General features: G+C 48.6%; 1 protein-coding gene across 11 annotated transcripts in view; it reads left to right on the top strand.

Moving 5' to 3' along the window:
• The window catches only part of LOC144763479 (E3 ubiquitin-protein ligase PHF7-like), a 1,848,469-nt gene that overhangs the window by 1,529,762 nt on the left and 301,601 nt on the right, over positions 1-17,106 (top strand). The window lies entirely within an intron of this gene.

Genomic DNA, 17,106 nt, shown 5'->3' with positions numbered 1-17,106 from the left:
AAACAAATAATGGACAAAATGCTGACAATACAAACATTCTCCCCCAGTCAAAAGATCTGGGTTAAATCTATTGGTTTTTTGCCCACTACGCCACCCCAGTTTGGACCCAGCCATATGCAAATCCGTCTTCACCCCGTGCATCATGGGAACAGTCCAGACCGAACTGCCAGGCCAGGTCCTCCCTGGACCGGAAACAAGCATCCTCGGACTGGTTTCAGGGTTGTCACCCTTCTTCAGCCAGGCTACCTTGAATCCAGTGGCACAGTGAGCAAGGGATCCACGCCTGGGCATACCCATTCCACTAAGGGCGAAAAGTGTTACAGCAAACAAATGATGGACGAAATGCTGACAATGCAAACATTCTCCCCCAGTCTAAAGATCTGGGTTAAATCCATCGTTCTTTTGCCCACTACGCCACCCCAGTTTGGACCCACCCATATGCAAATCAGTCTTGACCCCGAGCCTCATGGGAACAGTCCAGACCGAACTGCCAGGCCAGGTCATCCCTGGACCGGAAACAACCATCCTGGGACCGGTTTCAGGGTATGTCACCCTGCTTTAGCCAGGCTAGCTTAAATCCAGTGGCACAGTGAGCAAGGGACCCACGTCTGGGCATACCCGTCCCACTTAGGGCAAAAAGTGTTACAGCAAATAAATGATGGACGGAATGCTGACATTCCTCCTGTCCGGCAGCAGGAATTTACATCCCCTCAAGCTCCGCCCCTTGCACTGACGGCGGCCGAGAACCTAGCGTTCTTGACAATAATCAACTCTTAGCAATTTTAAAAGCCACTTAAAAAAGAACCTCCAACAGAAGAGATGCAGTCAGATGTTAGCGCCAATAGATTGACAGAAGCTGGTTTTACACATACGGTTCAGAGAGGAGAACAATAGAGGATACTAAATCTCTTTTCTTGGGTACTTGAAAATGGACACAAGTTCGCTTTGAAAGTTATCACAAATGCAGAATATCAAATTGTCCTCTAACACTCTAGGCCTTATTTACAAAAACGACGCATCGCTGCGTTGAGGCAGCGATGCATCAACATTTCTTGTGCCTGAGTGAAAATCCTTACGATGCCATGGATGCGTCAGAAAGTTTGACATATCCGTGGGAAGGATGCCGCACAGCATCTGGCCCAAAAGTGGCACATTGCTGTAGTTGTTCATAAAACGGACTCAACTACAACAATGCGTTAAAAAAAAAGGTGATGAGACTGTTTTGACTGACATAGGTAGCTACTGTATGGGTGCCAATATACTAGTGTCAAAAGATGAAAACCTCACTTTACACTATATTACACTGGTCCTGGATGTCACGCATACAAGTGAGCATAAGGTACTTATGTGTACCAATCATTAATGATGTTTGATGTGTGATTTACTGTGTTACCTACCTTATGTGTGCACTTACCTGTTGATGAGATGTGACTTGATTGCAGATTACACTGTTAAAAGTCACTTCAGCTGGTCAAATTTCTCTGCAACAGCCAATGAGTCCTTACTACGTCTACATAGTTACAAGCTCCTTGCGTCACAGAAGTGTCATTTTCTTTGATGCTCTTGTGGCGCAGTGTGCTGGCCCATATTTACTAGGCCACGCAAACCACCCGTCATGGCTTTTTATGGACTTATAAATATGGCCCCCTTTCACACATTACTCTGCGTGAAAGGGGCGTTCCATGGGTGTTGCTGTGGTTGTTCCCACTCAACTCAACACCCATGGATTCTGACGCATTTCCAGATTTACAAGGTTTTGCAACCCGGGAATTGCGCCAGATTTCAACGCCTCTCAGGGAGGCTAAAAGTGGTGCAACCAGGAGAAATACCTTCATTTCTCCTTGTTTTTTCTTCTTTATATGTGTGATGCATCCTGCATCAAAAATAGGACAAAAACATCATTAATGTTTGGTTTTGTACAGGAAGGTGTTCCTTCCTGCACAAAAACAGTCATCTCTGCAACGCTGTCACCTTTGCACCATGGTGCAAAGGTGCCTGCGTTGGCACTAGGCTGCCTATAGTGCACTAGCACTGAGGAAAGCACAGAGATGTGTCGTATTGTTGTAAATACAACATATTCCTGCACGTTTCTAATGATGCAGCTTTGTGTAGCAAGATGACTTCCAGCACTGCGCTGCAACTTTATCTTGTCAATATGCCCCAGGGTTTTAGAAGCGTAGGAATTCTGATGCATTTTAAGCGCAGGAGCCCACTACCTGATGTTTCACGACTATTGTATGAATTCATAAATGCCTCTGCATCAGTTTTACAGTGGATTTTACGAAGGAATGTCTACTTTGCATATATTACTTCTAACGTGACACAGCCGATTCCGATGAAGGAACAAACGACGCATCCCAAGAAAAAGTGCTGCGTCTGCCTCACTTTGTACATATGGAGCAAAGATAGCGCTGCCACTATGTCAAGAAAATGACACAGAGCAAGGTACTTGTAAATATGCTCTTGAAACATAACAGCTTCACCCTGAACATGCCAGGAGCTTCCTTTGCTATGTACCCTGTACCCTGATACCCAACACTTGTCATAGATCCTAGGTAACCATTGGATCAATTTATGTTTAATGATGAAATCAATAACATTGAATTTTGGTGCTCCCTAACCTGTTGAATTTCAGACTAAAGTGCTGTTTAGTTAACTAAATTTGAACCAAAACTTCCATATCACTTGCATAACATTGGTATACTTCTTCCAAAAGCAAACGTTGTGAAAAGGATTGTTTGTTGGATCCAAAATAGTCATTGCTGCTTGGCAAGAATGTCTCCATGCTAGCCACACTAGCCTTCCCATAAAACATTTTCTTTTCATTTTTTCTGCACTAGAAAGTGTTAACTTGGGAGGCACTATGTTGGGGTTCGCTCTAGTGTTGAAGTCATGTTTGATAAGTGTTGATGGTTTTAGCTCAGGATGTTTTCTTATATGGCTTGTATTTCTAAAGTAGCTAGATTGTACTGGTGATGTAATTTTACTTGCATATTCTTAACTTTTTGAATATTGCAGGCGCCAGACTGCATCTGCAAACTTTTCAATAGATCTTCAGGCCGGCAGGGGCTGCTTGCTCCATCTTCGTGCCAGAAACGATACCACTGGGACGTCTTTGGAGCTATAAAGTGCCCCCACTGGCGCTCTATCATCAGTTACCTTTTTTCTTCACCATCAACGTGGTTCAGACGCTTTCTGTCCTCAAATTATATCATGTTTTCATTCGATGATTTCTCTTCCATTTTCTTGAACTCTTTTTTGGTGCAGTGTAGGGATGTCACCCCTAAACAGTCAGGTTTGAAATTCTGCAGGGTCTGTTGTGGACAAATCACCATCACTGACTTACACAACATCTGTCTTTGTGGCCTGGGGATTTGACCGGTAAGAGAGGAGCATGCACCCCAAGTCTTCAAAGAAAGGGAGACAAAACTTGCTGTTTGCTGTTCAACACAATTGGAGCTACAAGGGGAAAGAAAGCCAGGCCACCCCCCCACTCAACACACTAATACACAACAAAGGCCTGACTAGATTAACACGTCTAGTACCACAAACTCGACACTGGAGGGGTTGCCCACATTTTTCAAACTGCCTCAAAAAGAGCGATTCCTATCGCGAATCAAAGTGCCATAACATTTCAATGTACAGTTAAAAACATGTCAAAAAACCATCTTAAGACCTCTCTCACCCAAACATAAAAAAATTTGAGAAAGGTGAGAAAGCACCTCAAGGTCATAACACCAAGAGGTTGCTAGTTGGTACTCACTAGCATACCCACCTATCCTCATCGGTTACTTTCTCTCCCAAGAAAAGAAAAAGTGTGTGTCTATCGTGAAACTCTCGAAAAACTGAAGAAAAAGAAGAGACAGTGAAACCTAAAAGTAAATGAACTGTCAGGGCATAGTATCACTACAAGCACCCACTGGACCCCGTGAGAACAAGAATATGATTCTCACCATTAAAAAGCGATGCAGCTTACTAGCTTAACGTAACTTTATTCAGCGCTGTAAGCTTTCCCAATTAAAAATGGTTTTAGTCAAACCATAATCAATATCCATAAGCCAACATGTTTAGTTGCAAAAACTTCATGCAACTTCTTCAGGGCTGTAGGGGTTCCAAATGTTTACTTCATGCGAGGTTCACATCAAAACCTATGATGGTATCACATTATAAAGAAAGAGAATGTGCCACATGTAACAAGCATTTGCAATGCAATAGGTCTCGCATTAGGAAAGTTTGGTATTGTAAATGACAAATTTTCTTGTTTATGTGTTGGTATTAAAAATAGCGAAATTAATAGCTTTATCATTTACAATGCCAATAGTTATAACTTTCGCAAATGTGACACCTATAGCATTTGTAATGCAATATGTGCTGTATTTACGTGACTTAGATGTATTGATATTACAAATAACAATGGCTTTTATTTTATTTTAATAATTAATACTTAAATAAAAGTTATTGTAATTTATAATGGCAATAGCTTAAACTTTTGTAAATAAATTTTGTGAAGATTATGTGCAGTGTATTTTGTGATGAATATCCAAGAACAGAAGTGAAATATTAACATCTTTTTGTGACATTTGTAATAAAGCTTGAAACATTGAGAGAACATATTTGAACCAGTTGTTGTTGAATGGTTGCACAGATTGCTGCTGTGGTGGCGCTGAGTGATGTTGTGGTGGCGAAGAGTGATGCTGTGGCGTTCAGTGAGGGCGATAGATAGATAGAGTGAGGGCGATAGATAGATAGACAGATTGATAGAGTGAGGGCGATAGATAGATAGACAGATAGATAGAGTGAGGGCGATAGATAGATAGAGTGATGGCGATAGATAGAGTGAGGGCGTTGTGTGTGTGTGGTTGTGTGTGTGGTTGTGTGTGTGTGGGGTTGTGTGTGTGTGTGGGGTTGTGTGTGTGTGTGTTGGGGGTTGTGTGTGTGTGGGGGCTTTGTGTGTGAGTGTGGGCATTGTGTGTGTGTGAAATAAGATTACTATGCAAATTAAATACACATTGTAAATACGGCGTGCTCAGTTTACCCGCCGAAATTTGAGAACAAAAGGTAGGTGGGGGCACTCATTCAAATTCATGTGGCCATTGTCTCCCGTCAGGTGGGTACAGTTTAGGCGCATACCCCCCAACACTCCCGTCAAACAAAGGTTTTTTTAAAAAAAGAAAAGAAAAAATTAACGTAAGCATTTTGTGGCCAAAAAACAGACTCAGTCTCCAGCAACAAAGTTTTATCTGCCATCATAATTCAAACCTAACAAAAGAGAACATCTTACTGTTATTGACGATGCCCCTAAAGGGCTATAGAGTCACTTCATACTTAGCAGTATTTGATGAACAGAAATACAGTTAGTTTCCTGACAAGCTGGCCCTATAAGAAAGCATTTGCAATTATTATACACTTTAAGAAGCAGAACTGCTCTGCTCTTACAATGGATGTGTAAAACGTGCCACACTTTTCAAAACAAAGATTTATTCATAACGTGTTTTAAAGACAGGACTTTGAAGCACTGTGCAGGACTTCAAGGGGTGATACTGTGGTAAATAAAATATTACCCTGTCATAATTTCTATAAATAAACAAAGTGTCATGCATTAAATGAGAGGCAGAGTCCGTGGTATCCGAGTCAAAGGGCTTTATTCCAATAACTCGAGTTAAGGGAGAATCTGTTCCATCACCTCTAAGGTTCAGGAAGGGTCTTCTAAACATTATTTTCTGATTACATATTTATACGTGCAATCTTGTACATAGGAGGAGCGCTCGAGGCAGAGCAAGAGAGAAAAGAAGATAAGAGCATGTGGGCGTGCATGAGGGTGTACACTTGATGAGTCATAGGTGAGTCATAGGTGGGTGGATACATGGAGGGGGGTTGCATGGCAGGCTGGAACTTTGCCCTACTTGTGCGTGCAACTTGATCATGACGTGCAACTGACGTGTGACTGGGGGGAAAGCTGACATTCAGTCTAGTAGAGAGGCCTTCAGTGTCAGGGCGACCAGCACGTCTGGTATTATCTGATATCTTGAGTCCGGGGATGTTTTATCTGAAGCAAAGGTCGCTCATCACTAAGAGCCAGAGGGGGCATATATTTCTTCGTTCATTGCATGGGGGCCGTGGGCTTTCTACGGATGCAAGCTCTGTAATTTACTTAAACGGAGACAGAAAGGCTAGGCCCTATCTCTGCAGACGGGTTCTGTTTACCTTCTTCATTGGGCAGGAATGTGATTCTGTACAACAAGCAGATAACTATTTTGCAAAACACTGTCTTGGCACCCCGTGCTGGGCCTCTTTCGGCTGAGCCAGAAGTATGCGAGGTCAGGGATACGTAACTGTAGCTCTCAGAGTGTCTGAGCCATGAAAAACCCTTAATTCAGAGACTGGCTCAGGCTGAGCCACAAAACGGGTTCATCGTGATTTATTTAAAAGTGCACAATGCAAATACATGGGCCTTAAATGCTAACTTAATATTTCTTACATGGGAGACTTGATGACTGGCATCCTAATGCAGGACGTAAATGCAGAGGCCTCTTTGTTCAGGCCACTTAAGGGAAAATGCATGGATGACATGCACATACATTAAACATAGGGTACACGCAGGGGACATATTGGTCATGTAAAATTTCATTTTCCTCATTCCCTCCTTGTCCCCTACTTTACCCTTCAGGACACATCTATATTCATGAGACCGTATAGTTGATCATACAGCATCATTTGTTCATCTTTGATCCTTTGTATACGTGGATGTGGTACACAGGCAGTCGCACACAGGCCGCAAATGGCCGGGCCACACTGCAGACAGAGACAGCAGCCGAATATCATAAGCAGTATCATTCCTAGGAACGACAACACTTTCCATCCCCAAGCCGATATTACACCCCAGAGCCAACTGGACCAAGTCCATGTGTCTGGGTCTTGATGTATATCATGAGCAATCTTGTGGAGTCTTGTTATTGCTGCGTACACAGATGGCGCGTTATTAGGAATGAAAATGCAGCAACTGGAGCCGATCACTCTACAAGCCCCGCCCCTATCCGCCAGGATGACGTCAAGAACAAGGCGGTTCTGAAGAACAACAAGTCTCATGGCAGACTGCTCCTGGGTCAAATTCGCCAGAGCAGAGGCAGTCACATTCACTACTGCTTCCAGAGTTCTTGTTAACCTGCGTATCAGTTTACTGTTTTGGACGGGACCTATGAAGAAAAAGAATCCTTTGTTGAAATCTGTATATTGCTCCCAAGCTGTTTCAGTCTGATCAATCTCTGAGGCATCGGTCTCTCTCCTTTGTCTAACATGCTCTAGCCGTGAATCTCGATGGTAATGGGATGGGGCCAGAAAGACGGGTGGCAGCAGGAACGCTATATAACATGTCCCACCCCAGTCTGGGGGCAGTTGTACATAGGCTGTCTGACCGCAAATGAAATAGGTATGGCGTGATGTTTTGAATGAAGACTGTCCTTTATCGTTAAACTCTACTACAGCTCTACACTCGCTGTGTCCCATATGTACTGAGCCTTTCTTTCTAACGCACAAAGCACCTTTTACTGGTAGGACTGATATAAACGGTGGACCTATATTTTGCATGGGCTGAGCGTTCAGCATTACAAAACTAACGGATGCATTTCCTTGCTCGTACTCTTCATTTTCTAGATCGGTTCCCTTCCTTTGGGGAAATCCGTCTTTGTCTGGAAAACATGCCTTATTCATTACTTTATTCAGGTTTCCATATATCCATTCATTTTGGTAAACTATGGACTTTCTGTCTAGTGAGGTCATTAAGGCAAACCATGCTCCACACGAACCATTGTGGGAGAACGGTAAAGGGAAGAAGGGCATAACTCCCTTCGTCTTTTGATAAGGTGGGAGTTGGCCACATACCCAGCAATCAGTCGCATTGCTGGTCTGATGAGAACGGTGTAACATTCGAATGAAAGTATTGTTACGCAGGGCAAGTCGATATGACAGTTCTTGGGGTGGCAGATCACTGAATGTATGCTCTATGGTGTTGTTAAGGGAAGAGTGCATGTGTGAGGCAAGAGGAGGAAAGAAAACATGTAGTATTAAACTAACACAGATTATAACGATGCACAGAAAAAAAAAAAATAATCAAAGAAACTATACATCTACTATGTAATATCTTGCAGTATTTCTCTTTCATTTTGCTCTTCTTACTATTGTCGTATGCGATCTTATACATGTCAGAAATCTAGTCTAACCGATTCACCACCTAGTGGACTTAAACAATTAAACTTGGTCTGACTTACTAGATCGTAACTTAGACCTATACTCTTGCTGTGGAGTCTTTTCTAGCAAAGGCGGCGCAAGCGACGCAAAGTCTTTAATGTCTTTGATCTCTTTAATGTCTTATTCTTTACCAAAGTTCCAGATTGTCCAAAGTATCGTTTGCAGTGATGGGCGGGAATCCATCCTTTTCTTCCTTCGATCTTTATAGCAGTCCTCGTGGTCAGTAACACTAACTTCGGCGTCTTCCAACGCGGCTCAAGGGGGCTTGATCGATCAAAATTCCGCACGAAGAGGGGGCGTGGCCAGCAGCATGGCCGACTAGACGTGTCTGCACAAAGCTCTGGCCGAGCCGACCATTTATCCGACAAATACATATCCCCCAAGACTCAGGAACAGCACCACACGCGGATCCTGACACCCGAGTACCTGCCACGGGCTGCTGAGGGGGCGACCCGGCGCGGACCTCGCCTGTGAGGAAGTTAGCTCCGGGACCTGCCGGCACCCATGATGGCGACCGCGGCGCACGGCGGAGAGAAGCGCGCCTGAACACCCGGCGGCGCCCGGCGCGACTGCTCCTGTCGGACGGTGGCTCTACAGCCGGCCCGGCCGTTTGATCAGCCTACATAGTCCTCCCCGGGAGGCAGAAGTCGGACTGCGGTGCTCGCCGGCCGCCTGACCCCAAGATGGCGACCGGCGTGATCAGTGGAGGCTGGTGAAGGCGACCCGCCCCCGGCGACCCCCATCCGAGACGAGGTGAGCCCGGGCCCTGCAGCAGAGGCGGCACGGCGGACAAGCCAGGGGAAGGTAGCGGAACCGAGGCCTGGGAAGAGCCAGAAGCGGAGCACATCGTTAGCCACGGCGGCCGCCTTTACCAACATGGCGGCCGCGTGGTAGGAGCAATCCGGGGGGGCGACGGCGCATTGGAGAGCCGCAACGGAACGTCGTGGCCTGCCCGGCCTTGCGGTGCTGGAGACCCAGACGACTGCGGGGGGGCGGTAGCGGCTGAGGGACGCCTGGCAGCCCGCCCTGCGAAACGCCGCTACGCGCATGCCAGCACCTGGGACCTGAGGCATTGAGACTCCCGGTGGGTGCTACTTGAAGACTCCTGAGGTGGGGTCCCCCCCCCATCCCCCCAAACTGGGAAGTGCGCCAGCCCTCACCTAACGGCGGTGGAGGCACTGCGATAAACCGCCTGAGAGACGAAGACAGGCGGAGGCCCTCTGCAATCCTCGGCTGCCCCCGACGCAAAACCGAGCCCCGCGGCTACACGGTGGTGGAGGGCATATCAAGGAAACCCTTCCCCTGGGCTGTGCAATCATGGGAAAGAGAGACGTGATCTCCAAGGCCACGAAACAGGGCCCAATGGACAGCTTTGCGGCCCCGCGTCCTGTGGGGGAACAACAGTCCGTACAGCCGGGCGCCCGCAATGACACGGCCATGTTGCTGGAGGCCATACAGGCGTCTAGGACGGACATCCAAGCATCACGGGCGGCCCTGGAAACCAAAATTGGAGAGGTAGGGTCCGAGGTAACGTTACTCCGACAGGACTTCAGGAACCTGACTGAAAGGGTCACGGCGGCCGAAGCGAAACTGACTGACAACGAGGAATCGATCACGTCTCTTAAGAAAGACATGGCGGAGCTGCAGGCCTCACACCGTCAATTACTCTGGAAGGTGGACGATGCCGAGAATAGGTCAAGGCGGAATAACCTACGCTTTGTGGGCTTTAGAGAAGGAATTGAGGAAAGGAGCATGGCCACCTTCCTTCTCGACTGGCTGAAAACCACCTTCCCGGCGACACGGTTCTCTCCGTGCTTCATCATCGAGAGGGCGCATAGGGCGCTTCTGGCCAGACCACCAGAGGGTGCCAGACCGAGACCGGTGATAGCGCGGTTTCTGAACTTTGCAGATCGTGATCTGATCCTCCGTGAAGCCAGAAAGATGGGAGAGATCCGCTTTGAAAATACTACCATAATGATCTTCCCGGACTACAGCCAGGAAGTCTCGAAACAGCGCCGCTCTTTTGACGCCGTGAAAGCAAAACTGAGGTCCCTAAAGATTCAGTACATGCTCCTCTTCCCGGCCAAACTCAAGGTCATCTATCAAGACAAATCTGTCTTCTTTCCACACCCGGATGATGCGTGGCAGTGGCTCGAGGAGCGCCCCATCCTCAACAGCAGAGAGGCAGCGGGCCGCGAGGCACAGGACAGGTTGCTGCGAGAACGGCCGAGATGGGAGAGACCGAAACCTCAGCGACGGAGGACGCAAAAGACTCAGCAGGCGACACCGGCTACACCCTATAGGCCGCGAGGCGTCCACGATAGGGGAAGGGGCAGATCGACGTCCCCGGGCAGCGACTCGGTGGCAGGCTCGAGGTTCAGTAGCCTCAGAAATGGAATCCGTTCTGAAGGAGAAGATATGGAGGAGACGGAGGGCCATGCATCCGGCGGAGAGGAGGAGGACGGCAGAAGTGATTCACTGCACCCGCTGGCCAAAGAAATACAGCAACTGGAGCAAGAATCTACAGGTCAAGAGACTCATATGGACACGCAGGACTCACTATCATGAACAGTGGTGCACTGAACTTGGGACGACACAGCGGCTCGGCGAAGCAGTGCAAGCAAGTTGACACACCCCCTCTACTGTTCTTTGTGTTTTTAGTGCTGGTTATTGGTTAGTAAGGGTGGGTTGTGTGGGAGGGCGACAGGCCTACTCCCGTGGATAGTTCAATCCCTTATGGGGCTGCGACTGGAAGGGGAGGGAGGTGGGGAGGGGGGTGAGGGGATGTGTGGGGCTACTTGTTACCTCATGTTGGGGTTGTTGCGGGGAACGAGGGTGAGGGGGGAGTTTAACAGAAAGCAGCAGGGTTATGTCAACACCTACCTGAGGTCTATCCTACTCGAAGGTCCCGCTCAGGGGGGACGATACGTTGCAAGATGGCAAGTACACTAGATAACCCGCACAGCACTGCCTCAGGGATCACGGTGCTGACATGGAATGTGAACGGCTTAGGGTCCAAAATTAAGAGAGGTTTGGTTACAGCCTACCTCAAGAGACTGGCACCTGATATTATCCTTCTCCAGGAAACCCACCTAAAGGGGAATCACTGTTCGTTCATAGCAAGGGGGCGGTACACGGTCCTGGCGCATGCAGGCTACACAACGGACTCCAGGGGGGTTGCGATTCTTATAAACAAAGCAGTGCCGTTTGCAATCACACGCACCTGGCTAGACCCGCAGGGCACATATGTGGGGGTTCAGGGGATGTGGAATAGAAGTAGATATACGATACTGTCAGTGTACGCCCCACCCAAGCTGCAGCCACGCACACTACAGGCAGTCTCCGCCATCTTGCTGGACACGGCTGATACCATACAAGTGGTGGGAGGGGACTTTAATGAAGTGATGTGCACCAGGCAAGATAGATCAGGGACAACGCGCACAGGGGGTCATATAACAGCCTTAGCGCGACTCATGAACACCATAGGCCTCACAGATGTATGGAGGTGGCTTCATCCCACACACGAAGCATATTCATTCTACTCTGGGGCACACAAGGTCTTCTCCAGGTTGGACTATGTTTTTGTATCCCGGACTGAGATTGCGACGGGAGACCTAGCGGAATACAAGGCGAGAGGGATCTCCGATCACTCCCCGCTTTATGTCCACCTGGGAAGGGGGAAGGGAGTCCGGAAGTCACAATGGAGATTGAATGCATGGGACATTCAAACGCCAGAAATACTCCGGGGCATACGGGCGGACATTAGGGTATACATAGCTGAGAATGAGGGTTCTGTGGAATCCGGCGCTACCCTTTGGGAGGCGATGAAACCAGTGCTCCGTGATCGCATCCAGAGTAGACTGGGAGAGGCCAGGCGGGCGCACCAGGGCAAGGTGGCGAGTGAGGAGGCGGATGTCCTGGCCTTGGAAACGGAGTACCTCCAGCAGAAAGAAGAGGTGCGCCTTAGACGGCTGCTTGACAAGCAGAGACAGTATAGGGAGTTGGCCACAGACGAAGCACGCACCCAGGCTCTGGCGACGCTCCACAGGCTTTACGATGTGGGCGACAAGTCGGGTAAACTCTTGGCTTGGCTGAGCAGGAAGGAGCGAGCATCGCGCTGGGTGGACCAGGTCCAGTTGACCGGGGACCGGAGGGTAACCACTGATGAGGGCATAGCGGATGCCTTCGCATCCTATTATGAGGACTTCTACAGGGCAAGGGACCTGGGGGGCTGTGGGGACGCCCAACAATATATGGGTGACATGGCGGTGCCTACCCTGTCCACAGAAGCGAGTGCGACCTTAGAGGCGGACTTAACCCTTGAGGAGCTATCGGAGGCTGTAACGGCGATGAAGCCGGGGAAGGTTCCGGGGCCGAATGGCTTCCCGGCGGAATTCTTTAAACGAACTGCTGACTTGCTGCAGCGGCACATGAAAGCCCTCTTTACCGAATCATACCTGGCGGGGGCCCTCCCTCCGGACCTGGACATGGCCATCATTGTGCCAATCTACAAAGAGGGGAAACCTAGAGATGACTGCTCATCCTACCGCCCAATCTCACAGCTTAACATTGAGACAAAAATCCTAGCCACTGTTCTGGCCCGTCGCATGCGTCAGGTCATCCCTGAGTTAGTGCATATGGACCAATCCGGCTTTCTCCCGGATAGGGCGACTAAACTAAACCTCCGTCGCACCCACAATTGGCTGCAGGAGGTCTCCAGGAGAAGTGAACCCCACTGGTTCCTCTCCCTGGATGCGGAGAAGGCATTCGACGCAGTCCACTGGCCTTTCCTGATGGAGGCCCTACGAAGGTTTGGATTTGGACCCAGGTACCTGAAATGGGTTCAGCTCCTCTACTCGGACCCGAGAGCGAGAGTGCGAGTCAATGGGAGGCTGTCCCGTGAGTTCCCTATAGGGAGGGGCACACGCCAGGGCTGTCCACTCTCCCCCCTCCTATTCACTCTCACCATCGAGATCCTCGCGATACGAATCAGACAGAACCAGACGATTAAAGGGTTCACGTGGGGGGATTCAGTTGCCGCACAGGAAAAAATATCCCTGTATGCCGACGACATACTACTGTTCGTGACAGACCCAGACACGACTGTCCCAGCACTGTTCAGGGAGCTCGACGACTTTGGGGCGCGTGCAGGACACAAGATAAACTGGCACAAATCGATCCTCTACGATCCACATGGCCTGGAGAGGGGGGCCTGCCTACCAGAGACACTCTTGCACACGAATGACGGCTTCCCATACCTGGGAGTCTATATAACGTTAGATAGGACACGCTCTTTCAATACCAATCTATCCCGCATTATGCTGGATGCCGCAGCTGAGATGGACAGGTGGAGACAGCTCCCGCTCACCTTGCTGGGGCGCGCCGCGCTATATAAGATGATTATCCTCCCTAAGTTTCTCTATGCGCTCCAGAATGAGTACTATCCACTGCCGAATAAGACCCTTGACACAATCCACGCTGACCTGCGAGCCTTCCTGTGGCTGGGGAAACAACCGAGAGTGGCGCTCTCCACCCTGCAGCGACATCAATACAATGGGGGGATTTCGCTCCCCAACCTAGAGGCCTACTACTGGGCGGAACATCTCGCCCCAATTAACGAATGGCTACACGCTGCAGCCGACCACCCTACATACGCCTTGGAAAGATCCAAATGGTCAAGTAAAACTATACTACATTATCTGTATGGAGAAGCGGTGGGGCAGCAGTTTCTCCCTGCCACCAGGATTACATTGGCGGCCTGGAATAGGGCATCCAAAAGAATGGGTTGGGACAAGAGGACCACTAGACAGACGCCTCTCTGGTGCTGCAAATGGCTGGGAGAGCTCCGTAAACTGAAAGGGTTTAGAAGGTGGGACGACATTGGCATCTCCACAGTGGGGGATGTGATAGCACGGGGAGAGCTGAAAACATTCCAGGCTCTCAAAGACGAATTTGGCCTGCACAACACCCAATACTACAGATACGCTCAATTGAAACACGCATGGAGGGCACAAAACATCACACTTTCTGACCTTCCTGAATATGCTCCATTAGAGGGTAGGCTGCTCCAGGAACAGATAGGGAGGGGGGCGGTGTCCCTCACTTATAAAACCTTGACCAACAACATGCTGGGGGATTTGCAGGGGTTACGAGCTAAATGGGAGGCAGATGTGGGGGCCATGGAGGATATAGACTGGGAGCTCGCCCTCATGCATCCCCGGGAGGTGGCAATCAAGTCGAGGCTCCGTCTCATTCAATTTAAGGTGCTGCACAGATCATACTTTGACAGGGTGAGGCTATTTAAGATGGGTAGAGCACTTGACACGTCATGCCTTAGGTGCCGCCAGCAGAGTGCGGACTTCTTCCACGTGATCTGGGGGTGCGCAGTCATCCAGGAATACTGGGAGGAGGTGTTACTGGAACTGGGGGAGGTGCTCGGGGCGGACCTACCACGGGACCCTAAATTGGCACTGCTGGGTACAACCACAGAAGTAGACCTACCCCGCCCCTTGATCATCTTTCTGGTGTTAGCACTAGTGGTGGCAAAACGGGATGTCGCACGGCGCTGGGGGGCGTCGGAAAAACCGGACTTGGAGGAATGGAGGCGTGGATTAGATCTGTACATGGCGGCGGAGAGGGTGACGTACAAAGCCAGGGGTTGCCCCAAAAAGTTCCGGAGGGTGTGGGCCAAGTGGAGGCTGTACCACGGGCTGGAATGAGACATTGTGGATTGGTAACGTGCAGCCTATGGAACCCTGGCCGGGATAGTCTAAACGGAGGGATTGCATGCTTGGTCATTGTATGCTGAACTGCCCAGTTCCTATGCTGGGGACGACCAGGAACAATTGAGCGGGGGGAGTGGAGACCGGGAGGGAGGCGATGGAAGGGTGGGGGTAGAGACCTGCTGCTTTACGGGACGTTTCTAGTTCAATGTTTTCTTTTTTGTGGCTGTTTCAAAAGCAAGGGTTCTAATAAGGAATACTGTGTCTAACAATATCAGAAAAGTTGCGTGACTGTCGGCTAGAGTGGAATGTTGACGCTCTACCGTGTGCTGATCCTTTGTATGTGTGATCCTTCTGATGCAACAATAAAAGAATCTTGAAAAAAAAAAAATCATAGAAAAAAAATAAAATAAAAATAATAATAATTCCGCACGAAGACGAAATCACCAGGGACTATGGCTTGTTCCTTGACCTGGGTGTTGTCAGGGAAGGCGGCAGCAACCTGTGAACGACAAGAGAGTAGTGCAGACATCAAGGAAGCCAGGTAATCTGTCAGCATGTTACTGTCAACATCAGTTATTTTCTTAGGCATAGGCGTACCCCACATATTTGGCGGTCTACCGAAAACTACTTCATACGGAGATAGGCCTGTTCTGGAATGAGCTACCATACGCATGTAAAAGAGGGCAACCGGCAAGGCTACCATCCAATCCACGCCTTTTTCTGCACAAATCTTTGCTTGTTTCGTCTTGATTGTCTGATTATGTCTTTCTACAAGGCCTGCTGCTTCAGGGTGTCGTACACAATGGCACTTCCAATTATATCCTAACAGAAAAGACACTTGTTTCATTAATTCAGAGGAAAATGGCTGACCATTGTCTGAGTAGACGACACGGGGCAATCCGTATCTGGGAAAGAATTCGCGCACCAATTGCCTGGCAGTTGTCACAGCAGTATAATCTGGAACAGGATACGCTTCTGTCCATCTAGATAGTGCACACACAACTACCAAGACATACTTGTAACCTCTACATCTGTCCATTTGGATGTAATCCATCTGGAGGACCTCAAAAGGGTGGTCAGGAGGATGAAATCCGCCTTGTTCCACCGGGATGCCTTTACCTGGATTGAACTGGCAAAAGATCATACATGTTCGTACTTTCTGTTTTGCTGCTGCACGCAGGTGCTTGTTAAACCAGATATTCTGTAAGCTGTCTATCATTGCCTTCTCTCCCAAGTGTGCTGGACTATGTGTTGTGTTTATGATTACTTGTACCATGGAATCTGGAAGAAACCATGTGCCTTTTCCCTTAGTCATCCAACCTCGGTCAGTCTGGACCCCTCCTTGTTCAGTCCATTTCTTTATTTCATCTGTAGTGGCATGTGTCTGTATGTCGAGTACATCTTGAGAAGGATCCCTGACTGTCATACTTTTTGTCAGTAATGGTACTTCTGTCCTTGTTGTGTCTGTTGGTGTCTGGGCTGTAAGTTTAGCAGTTCGGTCTGCCAAGTCATTACCCTGGGAAATGGTGTCTGTAACTTTGGTGTGAGCTTTGCATTTCAGGATAGCTATGGCTGTAGGTAAATGTATTGCTTCCTACAGGGCTTGAATAAGCGGGCCGTGCTGAATTCTGGCCCCATGAGAGGTCAAGAAACCTTTCTCCCTCCATAGTACTCCGAAATCATGAACTACTCCAGAAGCATATAGCGTGAATCGGTATAAATGTTCACTCTTAAGTGCTTAGCTCTTATGCAGGCTTGTGTCAGAGCGATGAGCTCTGCTGCTTGTGCTGACAGTGTGTCTATTCTTTGTGTCTCTATGACTTCAGTAGCAGTGGTCACGGCATATGCTGCTACTAACTCTCCTGCACTCGTTCTCATGCATGATCCGTCTACATAGAGTGTTAGGTCAGGGTCTGGAAGTGCAATATCTGTCAGGTCTTGTCTTGGTCTCGTCACTATATTAATTATTTCCACACAGTCATGTGGTGGTGCATTTACTGTACTTGAGGGCAAAAGTGTAGCAGGATTTAGAATATTACATCGTCTGATCTCTATGTGTGGTTGAAATAATGTCAGTTCATATCCTGTCAGTCTCGCTATAGTCAAATGTTGTGTCTGTGTCCTGTTTAAGAGAACT

This window comes from Lissotriton helveticus, chromosome 6, assembly GCF_964261635.1.
Source record: "Lissotriton helveticus chromosome 6, aLisHel1.1, whole genome shotgun sequence".
NCBI classification, from domain to species: Eukaryota; Metazoa; Chordata; class Amphibia; order Caudata; family Salamandridae; genus Lissotriton; species Lissotriton helveticus.
The sequence above is the reverse complement of the archived record's forward strand: the minus strand, read 5'-3'. Positions and strand labels throughout refer to the sequence as shown.